Here is a 16,667-nt window from a genome sequence, read left to right on the forward strand (position 1 = left end):
GAGGAGCACTAGCATAGCAAAGTTTGCAGCCCCAGTGGGGTAGTGGACACTCCTCACAATTTCAGTGCAGAAAAAAGTGCCTGTGGTCACTCACAGAGAAGAACACAGAACAAGAAAGTAGTAAGCATCTCTCCTTAAATTATACCACCTTGGAAGAACTGAAAACTTACAGATTCCTAGAAGTGTCTCTGGACAAATAGCTGAACAAAACACATGAAGCTTTGGACAATTCATCCTCCATCCTGGAAGCAGAGCTCTATCTTAACAAAGAGCTAAAAAGTCAAATAATAGGCTGGGAAAATGACAGAAAAAAATCTGACTATAGAAAGTTACTATGGGGACAAGGAAGATCAAAACACATAACTCACAAGAGAACAAAGTCAAGACTCCTACGTCCAAAACCTCCAAGAAAAATATGAATCGGTCTGAGGCCATGGAAGAGCTCAAAAAAGGATTTTGAAAATCAAGTAAGAGAAGTAGAGGAAAAATTGTGAAGAGAACTGAGAGTGATGTAAGAGAATAATGGAAAATAAGTTAATATCTTGGTAAAGGAGACACACACAAAAAATACCAAAGAAAATAATACCGTAAAAAACAGACTAGGCTAAATTGTAAAAGAAGTCCAAAAAGCTAATGAGGAGAATAATGCTTTAAAAAGCAGAATTGGTTAAATGGAGAAGGAGGTCCAAAAGCTCACTGAAGAATGTAGCAAATCATCCCACATCAAAGAGGCAAGAAAGGAGCAAAAGGAAATCAAGAAGCAATAAAACAAAACCAAAGGAATGAAAAAATAAAAGATAATGTGAAATATCTCATTGGAAAAATAACTGACATGGAAAATAGATTCAGGAGAGATAATTTAAAAAATATTGGTCTACCTGAAAACCATGATCAAAAAAGGAGCCTAGACATCATCTTCCAAGAAATTATCAAGGAAAACTGCCCTGATATTCTAGAACCAGAGGATAAAAGAAAAATGGAAAGAATTCACGGATCACCCCCTGAAAGAGACCCCAGAAGGAAAGCTAGGAATACTGTAACCAAATTCCAGAGTTCCCAGATCAAGGAGAAAATATTACAAGCAACCAGAAAAAAACAATTCAAGTATTGTGGAAATACAATCAGGATAATACAGAATTTAGACGCTTCTACACTAAAGGAATCAGAGGGCTTGGGATAGTTTTCCAAAGGTCAAAGGAGATAGGATTAAAACCAAGAATCACCTACCCAGAAAAACTTAGTATAGTACTTCAGGGGAAAAAATAGAATTTCAGTGAAATAGAGGATTTCCAAGCATTCTTGTTGAAAGGACCAGAGCTGAATAGAAAATTTCACTTTCAAATACAAGAATCAAGAGAAACATGAAAAAGTAAAAAGGAAAGACAAGCCATAAGGAATTTATTATAGTTGAAGTGTTTACATTCCTACATGGAAAGATGATATTTGTAGCTCATGAAACCATTTTCATTATTAGGGTGGTTAGAGGGAATATATATACATATATATATATATATATATATATATATATATATATATATATATATATATATATACACACACACACACACACACACACACACACATACACACATATATACATATATACATATACATATATACACAATATATATATACACACACATATATATGCATGTGTGTATGTATGCATGTAGGTATGTATGGGTATGTATGCATGCGTACATTATAGACGGTAGGTATGTATTTGTACATGAGTGTATGTGTATATGTATTTATATACATAGAGAGCATAGGGTGAGCTGAATATGAAGAGAGAATATCTAAAAAATAAAATTTATTGTTGAGTGGAATGTGCTAGGAGTAAGAAAAAAAGAGAGGTAGAATATAGCAAATCATCCCACATAAAAGAGGCAAGAAAGAACTTCTACAATGGAGGGAAATACAATTAGCAATGGTAACCATGAAAAAAAATTTTAAGCTCGATTTCTCTGATAAAGCCTCATTTCTCAAGCATGTAGAGAACTGAATCAAATTGATCAAATTTATAATATATATATGTATATAATATATAATTTATAAAAATGAGAACCATTCCCCAATTGATAAGTGATCAAAAGATATGACCACTTTTCAGATGAAGTAATCAAATCTATCTATAGCCATATGAAAAAATATTCTCACTAATTGATTAGAGAGATTCAAATTAAAACAATTCTGGGGTACTACCTCATACCTATTAAACTGGTTAATAGGACAGCAAAGGTAAATGGCAAATGTTGGAAGGAATGTGGGGAAAAATGAGATATTAATGCACTTTGGGGTGAGTTGTGAACTGATTCAACCAATTGGTGGAACAATTTGAAACTATTCCCAAAGGGCTATAAAACCATGCATATCATTTGAGCTAACAATACCACTACTAGGTCTGTATCCCAAAAGAGATAAAAAAGAAGGAAAGAGACTTATATGTACAAAAATATTTATAACAGCTCTTTTCTGGAGTCAAAGGATTAAAAGTTGAAAGGATGCCCATTAGTTGTGATTATGATGGAATACTGTTGTACAATAAGAAATGATGAACAAGATGCTCTCAGAGAAACCTGGAAAGACTTGAAAGGGCTGATGCAAAGAGAAATATGTGTACAAAGTAACAGCAAAATTGTATGATGAACAGCTGTGAGTGACTTAGCTATTCTCAGCAATACAATGATCCAAGATAGCTCTGAAGGACTTATGATGAAAAATGCTGTCTGTCCCCAGACAAAGAACTGATAGTATCTGAATGCAGATTGAAACATTCTTTTTTTACTTTTTTTCTAGAGGTTTTTTTTTTTTTGTCTATGTTTTCCTTTACAACATGACTATACTGGAAGTGGTTTGCATGATGACACATATAACCTATATTGAATTGCTTCCCTTCTCAATGGGGTGGAGGTGTGGGAGGGAGGAAGAGAGAGAATTTGGAACTCAGAGTTTTAAAAATTAATGCTAAAAATTGCTTTTACATGTTACTGGGAAAAAATAAAATACTAAGTAAATTAACAACAACAATAAGTTCACAAGTCCCAGTTTAAAAACTCTTAAAAATACCTAACATCCTAATTGGTTCCACAACAGCAGAATTCAGGGAAGCAGTGGCATGGGAGGGGGGCAATTGGTATCATAGGCACAATCCTAGATTATTCCTATATTGGGAGAATGGGGAATGGACACAGAGGACTTCAGTGGAAGAGTACTGGCTAGTCAAAGGCGCTGAAAATGACCAAAAGTAGGTTGAAGCTGGGACAGTGTTTAGCAAAGTGGCAAGGACAGGCAGTACTGGGTGGACCCAAGGTGGTCTTGGCTAATTGCATCAAAGATGAATGCATCTAGGGCAGGGACCTGTGACATTAAGATGAGGTTTGGTAACATTATATTAACGAAGTTATTGTGAAACAATATGGGTTGGGACAATGTCTTATGGGCTGTGTCTTTATTGTCAGTCATTCTTGCTCCATGAAAGTTGTTACATGTGGTCAGTAGAAAATGATATTACTAAATTAGTCTGGTAATGAGAATGTGATTAGGATTTTTCCCTAATCTGACTTTCCTGATGGGGTCCTTGAGCTAGCTCTTAAAGCAATAACAAAACTTTCAAATTTAGTGGTAACTTAAGTGGTTAAAAAAAAACCCATGAAATAGGACAATATTATAGGAAATTTTCAAAACACAAAGACTGAACTGGAAAAGGCAAAGGCAAGGCACAAAGAGATGAGGGTTGGTGGGAAAAGAAAGGAAGGAAACAATTCCAAGAGAAAGTTAAGATTGGATGAAAGCATTGCAAACCTTGAAACTTTGTCCCTCTTTCTTCATTCACTATGGATTCTGCATAAATCTCCCTTATATATCCTGTAAAGTGAAGGGTGAAAAAATAGAACTGGAACAAAAGGGTGATATGCTGGAGCTGGGATGTCATGATCAAAGCAATCTTTTGGTTTGTTCATTGGAGACCAAAACTGATGTTTTCATAGATGTTGTAATAAAAAGGAAATTCAAATCCTTATGCGTAGGGATGGGGAGCTGTGTGTGTATGTGTGTGTGTGCATGCATGTAGCTCATTGTGGAGCTTTTATTCTCTTCCTCTTCATCACAATAAATAGTATTCCTTGAGGGAATATATGACAGAGGACAGGGATTACAGACATCTAGAATGACTTGCATAATTCCACCCTGTTTCTTAATAGAGATTCCTTATTACTTAAAAGACATAATAAGGAAGTGACTTCTTGCCTCTGGAACAAATAGGACACTTGTCAGACACTTCTCCAATGTAGTAAAGTAATCATAAAATCACATTTAGAGCCAGAACAGATTACAGAGTCGATCTAGTCAAACCTCTCCTTCTACAGATGAGGAAACTGAGACTTAGAGAAATGAACTGATATATCCAAAGGCACACACAAGTAGCAGGTATGTTTACCCAAAGTGTACGAAGATCCCTTGTGTAATTAAATTTCCATTCATTCGTCATTTTGAATAGTCAGGGCCCTCTCCTTCTGTAGTTCTTGGCTTTTCCTGACAGATATTGCTCTCCTTTGCTCTCCAATGAAACGTTTGAATTTCCTCATTGCTCCCGGGTGAGGTCAGGCACTTAATTTCAAATTCTTGAAAAAGATTGCCTTGAAGTTGGAGAACCACAGAACAATTCCATGGGAAAGTTGAGGGTGAGTTTCCTAGTTTAACTCTGCCTTGCTCAACTTTGCTATTTATGACATAAGGTAAATTCTGTCTTTGACCACACTGGCTTCCTCACTGACTGGGCTCATGCATCACACCCAAGAAACCTGGGAAAATATAACTAATATGGGATAGTGGATAGAGTGCTGGATTTGGAGTTAGGAAGACCTGGTTTTGCGTCTTCTTTCAGACACTTATTAGATATGTGAATCTAGGGAAGTTGCTTATCTTTGAAGATCAATTTCTTTATTTGGATAAGTATTGGTCTTGACCTTTAAGGTCCTTTTCAGCTCTAAATTGATGAATATATGATCCTATGAAGCATGGTATGCCTTCTCCCTTCACTAATTCCCCCCACCCCTTGCAAGTATGTAGATCATAATAATAAAAAAGAAAGAAAGTTTTATAGAGTCTCCTAATTGAATTTAAAGATTAAAGAAAGCAAAACAAACCCCAAATAGAACTCTTAGAAAATAAACAGAAATCTTCCAATGAGTAAACATTTCTTCAAGATTTATATATATTTCTAGCCCCTTTCAAACCTTTGTTGTCAGATTCTTCTCCCATCATAGTTTCCTGCTGCTCCCAGCAGGCATTGGCAGGCTTTCTCGTCCAGGCTGGCACCTGCTCCTCCTGAACTCCCTTAGTATTTCTGGAATGTGAACTCTCTCTCTCTCTCTCTCTCTCTCTCTCTCTCTCTCTCTCTCTCTCTCTCTCTCTCTCTCTCTTTTTCTCTCCCTCTCTCTCTCTCACCTAGCACTGGAAGAATGGGTGTTCACAGGCATGAGGGAACAATCTGTACAGAGGTAAAGAGGTAGAAGATGGAATAGCAAGTTCAGAGTATAGCTATTAAGCTAATTTGTTTGGAACATACAGTACATGAATGGAAATAATGTTAATTATATCTGACAAGGTAGGTGGGAACCAGATTGTGAAAGACTTTAAATGAAAAGTTGAGTATTTTGCACATTATTCTAGAGATGAGAAAGAGTCATTGAGGATTTTTGATTATGGACCTGACATGATCATACCTATCCTTGGGGAAATTAATCCAGAAACTATGTATAGAATGGATCAGAGAGGTGAGAGACTAGAAGTAGTCTTAGAAGAACAGAAGAAAGCTATTATATTTATATATGATGATATTTTATATTATAATCACTATAATATTCTAATTAGAGAGGATGGTCTGAATTAGGGATATGGTTAGGTAAATGGAGAGAAGTGAACTTGAGAGATATTTTGGGGGTATAATTAACAATACTTGGCAATTAATTATGTATTAGGAGTTAAGGAAATGGCAGTGTCAAGGATAATGCCAAGGTTGCAAACCTCGGATGAATGGAAGTTTAGCATCTCCTCTAACAGAAATAGAAAAGTTTGAAGAAGGGGTGACCTTGGAGGGAAATATAGTTCCAATTTAAACTTGTTGAGTTTGACATACTGATGGAACATCCAGGTGAAAATGCTCAGATATTTGGTGAAGTAGGAGATTAAAAGCAACATAAGGATTGGGTATATAATTTGGGATTGATCTACAAAGAGATGATGATCAAACCTAAGGAGATAAAAAGATCACCAAGGGAGAAAGTATAAGGAAAGAAGAGAAAATGGTCCAGGACATAGCTTTGATTGATAACCACTCTTAGCTGGCGGAAGATGAGTAAAGGAGACTGAGAAGTCATATGAATGGAAAGATATGAGGATAGGAGAGAGCAGTGGCACAAAAGCCAAGGGCAGACGTAAGAGAAGAAAGTAGTGAAGAGTGTCAAAATCTCCAGAAAGATCAAGATGAGGCCTAAGAAAAGGCCACTGTATTTACTATAATGGTTTAAGAATGATTGGTAATCTTGTCAACTCCTGGTATTGGAAGCCAGATTGTACAAGATTTCAAAGTGAGCGAAATGTAAGGAAATGGAGTTAGGGAGTGTGGATGTCTCTTTCTGGGAGTTTGTCTACAAAAGGAAGAAGTGACAAAGGATGAAAGATTGAGGGGAAAAGTTAGATGAAGTTTTGTCTTTTCAAAATGAGTTTTTATGGATATCTTTTGGTTTTTTAACATCATCATAGTTTTCCCCAGTATCCCTCCTTATCTTACTCCCAGAAAGTCATCCTATACAACAAATAGTAATTTTTAAGACAAAAGAAAAAAAAATTAGCAAAAGTAATCAATACATTGAAAAAGTCTCAAAACATATGCAATGTGCAACACTTATGGACTTCTCACCTCCACAAAAGGTGAGTTGGATGTGTCTTTGCATTACCTCTTTATTTGAGTCACACCTGATTTTCATGATTTTGCTACCTTTACATCTCAGTTTGTGTGTGCGTGTGGTGTGTGTGTGATTGTTTCATCACTGTAGCTATTGAGTATATTGTTTTCTTGGCTCTGCTTACTTCATTCTGCATCAGTTCATGTAGATCTTCCCTTGTTTCTCTGTATTTTTCTCATTCTTCACTTCTTACAGCACAGTAATATTTTATTTCATTCATGTACCAAAACTTATTTAACCATTCCTCAATTGATAAACAGATATTTTGTTGTCAATTCTTTGCTATTTCAAAAACTTCTGTTATAAATGTTGTGGTGTATGTGGAGACTTTCGTAACAATGGCTTCTTTGAGGTATAAACCCAGTAGTGTAACAGAAGAAATTTTTTAAGGATTAGAGAGACCTGGGCATGTGTATTGCTGGCAGGGAAGGAGTCAGTGGTTAAGGAGAGACTGAAAATGACAGAAAGAGAATGTGAGACATTCTGTCTAAGAGCATCTTAATTTGGGAGCAGGGATCCTCCTTACCTGGATCAAGGCCACTTAGCAGCAGTTGTTTGTACTCAGTGGATGTGACATGTAAAACAACCACTGAATAACCTGTTACAAAGGTCCTAAAGAGGCTTGACTATTAGCCTCCCAATTGCCAGCATTTATGCTATGATTATGGCTTAGCAATTCCCTTTCTGGATGGGAATAAAACTGCCGGTTTCATACCTGATTCATGTTTATATTCTGAGTACCTTTTGAATTTCTTCCCCTTGCTACCTCTTCCCCCTTCCCCCTTGCTGAGGAGGATCCCTGAACCTAGAACCAAAAATAGAATTGTTCCTTAGGAATCTAAGATGTGGACAGAACCGAAGCATTGGAAAAGTAGGTCCTTCATTGACGATCCAGACAAGGCCAGAATAATGAACCCAGAGCAAACTGCTACAGGGTTTGGTGAAAATCACCAGCTGTGGTAGTCTCAGCCTACTCATATCTGACAAACTGCTGGACTCAGTATTTACTTTAAATTCTCTTCTTCTCCTTGGAGATGAGGGAGCCTTAATCCTTTCCTTCAATGCCCACTTTCACTTCTAAATCATTAAGTGTGATAAAACTGTCAACCAACAACATGCCCCATCCCCTTCCTCAAAGTCTGTTGCATTTCTCTATGGATAAGGTCTGTCGTGTGTGAGGAAAGTGTTTTTGAAATATCCACATTCTATATAAATGTAAGTTATTGATATTACAAACCTGTTTTGTAATGCAAAATTTCTTGTTTATAGACATTTATTCTGTATTCAAAAAATAACATGAGCTTAAAAGTTTGAAAATAGAGATACTGTATTTTAGCTGTTGCACTTTCCAATTGCTATTCAGAGGACTTCATATAGTAAAGTATCATCCGCATTATTATCACCATTTTGTTCTCATCTGTTTGATGGATCTTAGATAGCAACAGTTTGGGGATGTCACAATGTTGCTGTAATTCTTTTACGTTTAGTATTCTGTGAGTTTTCATGCAGAAAAAATAAACTGATTGGTTTTTGTATAAGAATTATAGTACTAAAAAAAGAATTAAAGTGCTAGGATGCAGAGTCATGTTCTATACACTTGATGAAAGCATCTTCAGAAACACTCTCACTGTAGATTGGATGATGGAGACCATAAGTACTTGCTCCTGTCCCTGCATGATTCTTATTTCTTCTAGATTCTCTATGCTTTGAGATCTTTTCATTACACGTAATTTGGAACTTGTGAGTGCTTGGTATGGCAACATCTATTAAAAATGTGTCCTCAAGGTTTTGTTAGTCAATGTTACATCTAAGTGATTGTATGTGATAAATTGATTGATGATGATGATGATAGCTAATATTTATATAGCACTTACTATGTGCCAGGCACTGTGCTAAGACACAAGTATTATATCATTTGATTCTTACAACAACCTTGGGAAGTAGTTTTACAGATGAGGAAACTGAGGTAAAGAGAGGTTAAGTGACTTGCCCAGTAAGTGTCTGATATGTATTTGAACTCCAGTCTCTCTGACTCAATCCACTGCGCTACCTACTCTACTTCTAAATCAGTTTTTTCAATTCTTAAGGTTACTTTGAGGTTTTTAATGTATCATACAAGAATTTCTTGTCTCTTAGTTTATAAAGACTTATTACTTCTCATAGGAGCTGCACAGACCCTTCAAGTGTGACGTGTACTCTGGCTCCTTGGAAAGTACTCTAATGAACCCTCTGCTAAAGTTATGATTATGATTATTAATCACCCTCAGATTCCACACAAGCTAGATTTGAGGGAAAGATATAGTCTATATTTGGACTAATATGATGCACTTCTTTTCCTATCCTAGTATCAGGATTGCAATAGTTATAGGATTCTCATTTACATATTTAACAGAATGAATGATACAAAACAGATTGAGGTCTTTGCTGAACTATAAAACACATGCCCTATTTTTAAAAAGGAGGGCCATGTTTGTGATTTGAACTCTTGATAAATTATAGATTTACCTGAAAAGCCCGGTGACATCCCTGGACACTTGAGTGAGTATTAATCTATTTACTTTTGCATGATACTGCTAAGTTAGCAGAGTTTTCTTTATACACTTGTATTTTTCTTGAGATCCATTTTACTGCAAAAATGAACATTCAAGACAAAGAAAACAGAAAGGTCACATTACTATTCTACATTTCACTTCCAAAACAATAAAAAAGAGTTTCTAAAAGGAATGCCAGTCTAGTATTACTGGCTTTTTTCATAAAAGTATTTTCCATAGGGCTGAGCCGAAAAGCAGTCTTCTCCAAGGGTAAGAGACTTTGAAATTTTATAATAGTTATGAGATACTTACAAAGAAAGAAATGAATCCTTAATGATTGCGGAAGAGACTCAGCCTGGCATTGATCTTCAAATATTTCAAGGTCTCTTGTTGTTTACATCTAGAATTGTTTGTGTGCATTTCTCTCACATACATTCTTTCATCATCCCCTCCCCACCAATACTGTTATCACATCACAACCCTACGGCCATCACACAGAAACTTCTCTCTTGAGGTTCAATGCCTCCTCCATGTCACCTTTCCCAAATCCTTACTGTGGTCAACTACTATCCCCTGAGTCATTCTCTTTTTCTCAAGGAATTCAGTCATTCTCTTCACCATAACTTTAATTTTTGTGTATAAAGGTAGGAGATAGAAGGGTTGGCCAATGCGGGCTCACATCTAAGAGTACTCCACAGAGATCTCTGCCTATTGCCCTCCTATGGGAAATTCTTGGGGAACCTGCTTCCAGAAATCTCTGATGACCTGTAAATGCAGAATCCCCATTTTCCACTTCAGAACATGCAAAGGGATTTTGTGACCGTTTCCTGACTGATTACTCAGTGGCAAAGAAAAGTCTCTTGATTGGCTGCTGAGCAAGAATTGATCAGGTGCTGCCTACACCCCTATCATACATCTTTATGTCCCTTTAACCTTGTTTCCCACTTCATCAACCTCTTCAATTCCTATGATATGAAACTTTGCTTCACTTGGCCCAAATACAAGAGGATAAACATACCCCTTAGTTCATCATCACCCCTAAGAATTGAAGCTCCACAATTCATAATGCTGAAATTTCTTTATCTGGTCATAACCTTCCATCATAGCTGGTGAAGAGAGAAAACCAGGTCAAAGGCAGCAAAGCATTAGATAGATCAGAAAGGAACAGAAAGGTGCTTCGGTTTGTTGATTTCATTTGGTTCTATTTTGTCAAAGGTTTTGTGAAATATTGTTTTGATCATGTTGCATTTTAAAATTATTTGTCTTCCTTGATGGTTGTTGAGTTTATAATAATAATTTTTAAACAATTGAAAAGCCTAATTTGCAGAGTCAAAATGTGATGGCTACAACTCTCTGTGCCTCAGTAACTTTCTGCCAGTTAAAATGCACTTTAAGCAGGCATTTTCATTTGGCATTGTTTGCTGTTTAGGCATATGGAGGTAGACGCTCATTTCGTTGAATATAATGGTAATATCCTGTTTGATTGATATGATTAGACTATTTCCATGTTCCCTGAGGCAAAGCAGATGCCCAGCCATGATGGGTAAACTAAAATGTCTTTGAAATACTTTGTGTTATTTTGAAAACTATCACATCAGCAACTTAGTTTGAACATGATAATTCACAAGGTAATATACTACATTTCCCAGCTTGTCCAATGCTACATACAGGTCATTTTTAGAGTTTGACTCATAAAATTCTTGGTATTGGAGCCAACTGGTCTACAAATCATAGCTTGTTTACCAGTGTCCAAGCAATATTCGTTATGAAAAATCCAATTTGATGCAGCTTGACATTTTGAAAAATATCACCTTTCTTTAACAGGAAAAATGTTTCCTTTTCCATCACTTAAGTGACTCTCCTACTAGAATTTGCTCAGTAGTATCAATATATGCTGCCTAAAGTCTAGCTCAAGCCTATTGACTGCCAGAAATAGGGCAATGGCCATTTTATGTGCTATCTATCTTTTTTTTAAAATTGCAAAATGACTTTGATCTCAACTTTTTCCATAAAAGCAAGATTTTGACACCATTTATATCCTCCATATGTTTCCTGTCCCCTGCTTCTTGTGCTCTCCCTTGACCAACACCCATGTAGTCATTCATTTAACAAACATCAGGTACCCACTATATGCAGTATGCAAGACACTGGAGTTTACATATGCAGTTCTCAAATATTTTGACCTTAGGACCCCTTTGCACTCTTAAAAATTCTTGAAGACACCCCCCCTCCAAAATATTTTTGTTTGTGTGGGTTATATCTAACAATATTCACCATATGTTGTACATAAACACATATAAGCTGATATACTTTAAAATACTTATTAATTCACTTAAGATAATAGTGATAAATCCATTGTATGTTAGCATAAATAACACATTTTTATGAAAATAGCTATTTTTCAAAACAAAAAAATAGTGAAAAGAATGGCATCATTCTGCCTATTTTTGCAAATCTCTTTAATATTTGGTTTAAAAGAAGACATCTGGATGTTCATATCTGCTTCTGCTTTCAATCTGTTGTGATACGTTGTTTTGGTGGAAGTTTATGCAGCAAATCCAGCCTCACATAGATATGGTGTTGGAAAGGGAGGACTCTTAGTATTATTATAAAAATGGATCCTCCCCTCCCAAAGGGTCTTGGGGATCACTCTAACACTTTCAGAGTCACTAGTTAAGATAATATCCCTTCCCTCCTCTCATAAAGTTTATAGGTGAAAGACATTACACATGCACAGATAACTATAATATGTAGCATCATGTAATAAGTATATTAGAGGGATACCTGTCTGAGATGCTGGGGAAAGGGCATTATCAATTCAGGAACTCAGAAAAGGCAGGGGGCAGGGGCAGGTGGAGGAGGCACTATTATTATTATTCTTATTTTATAGACGAGGAACAGAGGCAGAGAGAAGTGACTTGCTCAGGATCATACAGTTAATAAATGTCTGAGCCTGGATTTGAGTTCAGGTCTTTCTGACTCTGAATCTAGTACTCTTATCAATTGCTTCACATAGCTATCTCTAGCAGTTTCATTGGTGTTCTTATCTTTCTTTCTTTTGATATCACTATCACTACTCCCCTGTACTAAATAAAAGCCATTCCCCTGGAAAAAATAAGTATGGTCCAAGAAATTTATATGTTGATGTGTATGAAAATGTATGCCTCCTTCTGCACCCCTAGGCCTTGACCTCTCTTCCAAGAGATGAGAAGCTTCTTCCTCATCAGTATTCTGGAGTCTTGAGTGGTAATTCAATTAATTAGAATTCACAAGTCTTTCAAATTTGTTTTTTTTTTAACTCATCGTAGTCATTTTACAAATTGTTCTCCTGGTTCTGCTCACTTCACTCTGCAACAAGTCATATGATTCTTACCAATTTCTTTGAAGCTAACCCTTTCTTCATGCCATAATTTGTCCAGTCATTCCCTAATTGATGGACACCCACTTTATTTTCAGTTTCTTGTTACCAAAAATACCCTAATGCCATATATTTTTTTACTTATGTTTTATTTCCCTCTATCTTTGATCCCTTGGGGATATATGCCTAATAGTGGTAACCTGGGGTCAAAGGGCAGGTACAGTTTAGGGGCCTTTTGGGTACAATTCCAAATTGCTTTCTAGAATGGTTGCCCTCTTACAACTCCTCCAACAATTGCCAATTTTTGGTCATCTAATGAAGTGAAACTTTGGCATTCTTTTAATTACCATTGCTACCATTATTCGTGATTTGTAGTGTATCTTCTTTTTAGAATTGCTTATTCCTATTCTGTGTTGATTTTATTTGTGCAAAAACTTTTCAGTGTTATATGATCAATATTGCCCATTTCATCTGTTCATCTCTTTTTTATATTTAGTCAAATACTTTTCTCCAGTCTGGAGTTGTAAAAAAGGATCTCCTTCCCTTTTCTTCTAATTTGTTTATGATATAAACTTTTATAACCAGGTTGTGCATTCATTTGGAGCATCTCTTGGTATGTTATATGAGATACTGATCTAAACCTAATTTTTCTTAGACTATTTTTCGCATTTTTCCAGCAGTTTTTGTCTAATTGTGAACTTTTACCCTAGTAGTTGGTGTCCTTTGGTTTATCAACATCTTTACTACTATATATGATTGTTTTGAGGTCTTGTGTACTATTAGGTTTCATTGATGCTGGATGAGTGAAGTGTATTAAAGGTTCTTTTCCCCCATGAGCACATTATTTGGGAAGTAAACTGTGAGCATACTCTATATAACCTATTACTATAAAAGACCTATAACTGAAAACTTACAGAGCTCAAATTCTTTGGACACCACCACAGTAATGCTGCTACCTTTGCCTTTGAGACCTAAACCACACAAATTTCAAAAATGAAACTCCAGAACACTGATGGTGATGTTGATCTCCCATGGAACAATCTAAAAACATTCTATTGCGTTATGGATCTTTGATCATTCTCAGCACTCCCCCTGGCCTTTTGTACTTTGGAATGTAAAGGCTGATTGAGAATGAGCATCCTACTGCTCAGTGATGTCATTGGTTGATTCTGGTCATCGTTCTCTTTTTTAGCACTTGATTTGGGCTCACCAAAGGATTGTAGTTATTACATTCAGACAATGAAATTTAAAAATGAGAAGAAGTAAAGCAAGCCTGACTAAGCTCTTGTTTTTATATAAATGCCCACAAAGGAAGGAAATAGTGAAAATATTAGATTTATATAGAAAGTAACACCTTTTGAAGATAAAATAAAACCCAGCTATTACATGAATTGTCAAGTTTCATGTTAACTTATGTCATCCCGAACAAATTAATAAAGATATTATAACACAGATAGTAAAGGATATTTGACACCCATCCCACATCAACATTATAAAGGAGTTTCATTATAAAATTTTTAATGCTTTGGATAAAATGCAAAAAAAAAATCCAACCTCCTTAAAATCTAGTTCTTGGATAAATGAAATGAATAACAATCATGGTCTTTTTCAAATAGTACTTTTTGTTTGGAAAAGAAATTGGACCTGTGATTTTACTGGCAAAGGCAAGTTTCAAATGTAGTAAGCCTTTTTACTAATTCAGGTTGGCACCTTTTCTGCAACTAATAGTCCTAGAAATCTTTCTAAAACACTGAGAGGTTAATTTGTTTCCCAGAGTCACAAAGACAAGGTGAGGTGACACTTGAGTCCAGGTCACTTCATCTCTGAGGGTAACTTTCTGTCTTCTGCCCCAAGTACCCTCTGTTCTAGATAGCTGCCACAAACATAGCTAGGTTTCCATTACTGAAAATAATGAATCCCTCAAATTGGTCACATGCATTCAAATTCACATTATTTAAAGTAAAAATTATGTAAACTATGGCCATTGGTTCCAGCCCAATGAGACTCTTCAGTGCACATTCAAATAATGAGACCACTTCAGAGGATTAATAATTCCATTAATCAAGGTCTAACTGTAGACCTCTAACGTATTTCTATATCAAACTAATGGTCATGGTTGCCTAGAGCAGCACCAGTTTAGGAGATAAGCTCATTTACAAATTATTAGGACGATGGTGGTTGTCAAACTAGAATATGACAACAAAGAGAAATGGAGAGGAAATCAAGTCTTCAGAAAGTTTGATAGAAGGCAAAGTTAAATCTATGAAGAATGTTTGTGATGAAACTGGAAAGACAATAAATAGAACAAATCTATCCATTTGTTCATAGATACCTCTTTTCATTAATGACAGTGGAACCACCATGCTATACCTCAGTCCCTAATGTGCAGTGGCATTACCGATCTGGAGTGGGACGAGACCTTGGAGGTCATCTAATATGACCACTTCATTTTACAGATGGGGAAACTGAGACCCAGAGAAATGAACTTATTTGTCCAAAGTCACTCAGCTAATAAGTGGCAAAGCTGGACTTTTTAAACTCAGGCCCTGTGACTCCAAAGTCAGTGCTCTTTCCATTGTTTGATTAACCCTCTTAGGAGGAAGTGGACATGGCATTGAAGATTAACAACTGAACTAGACTAAATATACACTAAAAAAAATCCATGCTACAGATCACCTAATTTTCAAAGTGATGAGGGTGGGAGTGGGGATCAGTTTTCAAGATAGATGAAAGGGGAGGAGATGACAAATGACTAGGAAAAAATCATGGGTGAGATTATTATCAAAATAGGTGATCAAGTAACTACATAGCAATAGGCTTATTTTCTCATCTCTTATAAAATGTTTATGAGAATGATCTGCATGCCTGTTAATATTTTATTTCCTAGAAACCTGGAAAGACTTACGTGAACTGATACTGAGTGAAGTGAGCAGAACCAGGAGAACATTGTACATAGTAACAGCAATATTGGGCAATGATCGACTATGATAAACTTAATTCTTCTCAACAAATACAATAATCTAAGACAATTCCTATAGATGTGTGATGGAAAATACTTTTCACATTCAGAGAAAGAACTATGGAGCCTGCATGTAGATTGAAGCATACTATTGTCACTTTTTTTTGTTTTTTCTTTCTCATGGTTTTTCCCTTTTGTTCTGATTCTTCTTTCACAACATGGTCAATGTGGAAGTATGTTTAATATGATTATGTATAAGCTGTATCAGACTATTTGCTGTTTTGGGGAGTGGGGAAGGAAGGGAGGGAAGGATGAACACATGGAACTCAAAATCTTACAAAAATGAATGTTGAAAACTATCTTTACTTGTAATTGGAAAAAATAAAACACTTTTAAGGGTGAAAATTTTTATTTCCTATTTATTTTGTCACTTTATCTGATTCGTCCTTATGTTTTAGTTTATTGAACTATTTAATTTCTAATTAGTCTTCCTTTACTGCCCCTCACACTGATATTTCTTCTGTACGTGTGTGCCTCTGTATATTTCCTTTCTTCATATGTGTTCATGACATCTTTCTCTCCTTGCTTTCTCTCATGGGTATTTATAGTTGACTACACAAGAGAGGAATAGTTTGGTCAAAGGATCATAATATCATAGATTTGGAACTGGAAGAGATGTTGAGGTCATCTAGTCTGACTCACTAGGACCCAGGGAGAACATGATTCCCTCAAGGTCACCTAGATGGTAAGTAGCAGAACCAACATTTGAACCCTGGTTCTCTGACTCCAAAGCCAATGTTCTTTCCACTGTAATATCTGCTAGGGTTCAAGAATTTAAAAAAAACAACTAA

The 16,667-nt window shown here is 35.9% G+C and overlaps 1 long non-coding RNA gene across 1 annotated transcript in view; it reads left to right on the top strand.

Annotated features, from left to right (window-relative positions):
- The window catches only part of LOC140505565 (uncharacterized), a 37,834-nt gene extending 21,623 nt beyond the window's left edge, over nt 1–16,211 (top strand). The window contains exon 3 of the long non-coding RNA XR_011967565.1: nt 15,745–16,211. This is a non-coding gene — a long non-coding RNA (uncharacterized lncRNA). The remainder of the gene's footprint in view (nt 1–15,744) is intronic.
- The last annotated feature ends 456 nt before the right edge of the window (nt 16,212–16,667 follow it).

This window comes from Notamacropus eugenii, chromosome 5 (genome assembly GCF_028372415.1).
Source record: "Notamacropus eugenii isolate mMacEug1 chromosome 5, mMacEug1.pri_v2, whole genome shotgun sequence".
NCBI classification, from domain to species: domain Eukaryota; kingdom Metazoa; phylum Chordata; class Mammalia; order Diprotodontia; family Macropodidae; genus Notamacropus; species Notamacropus eugenii.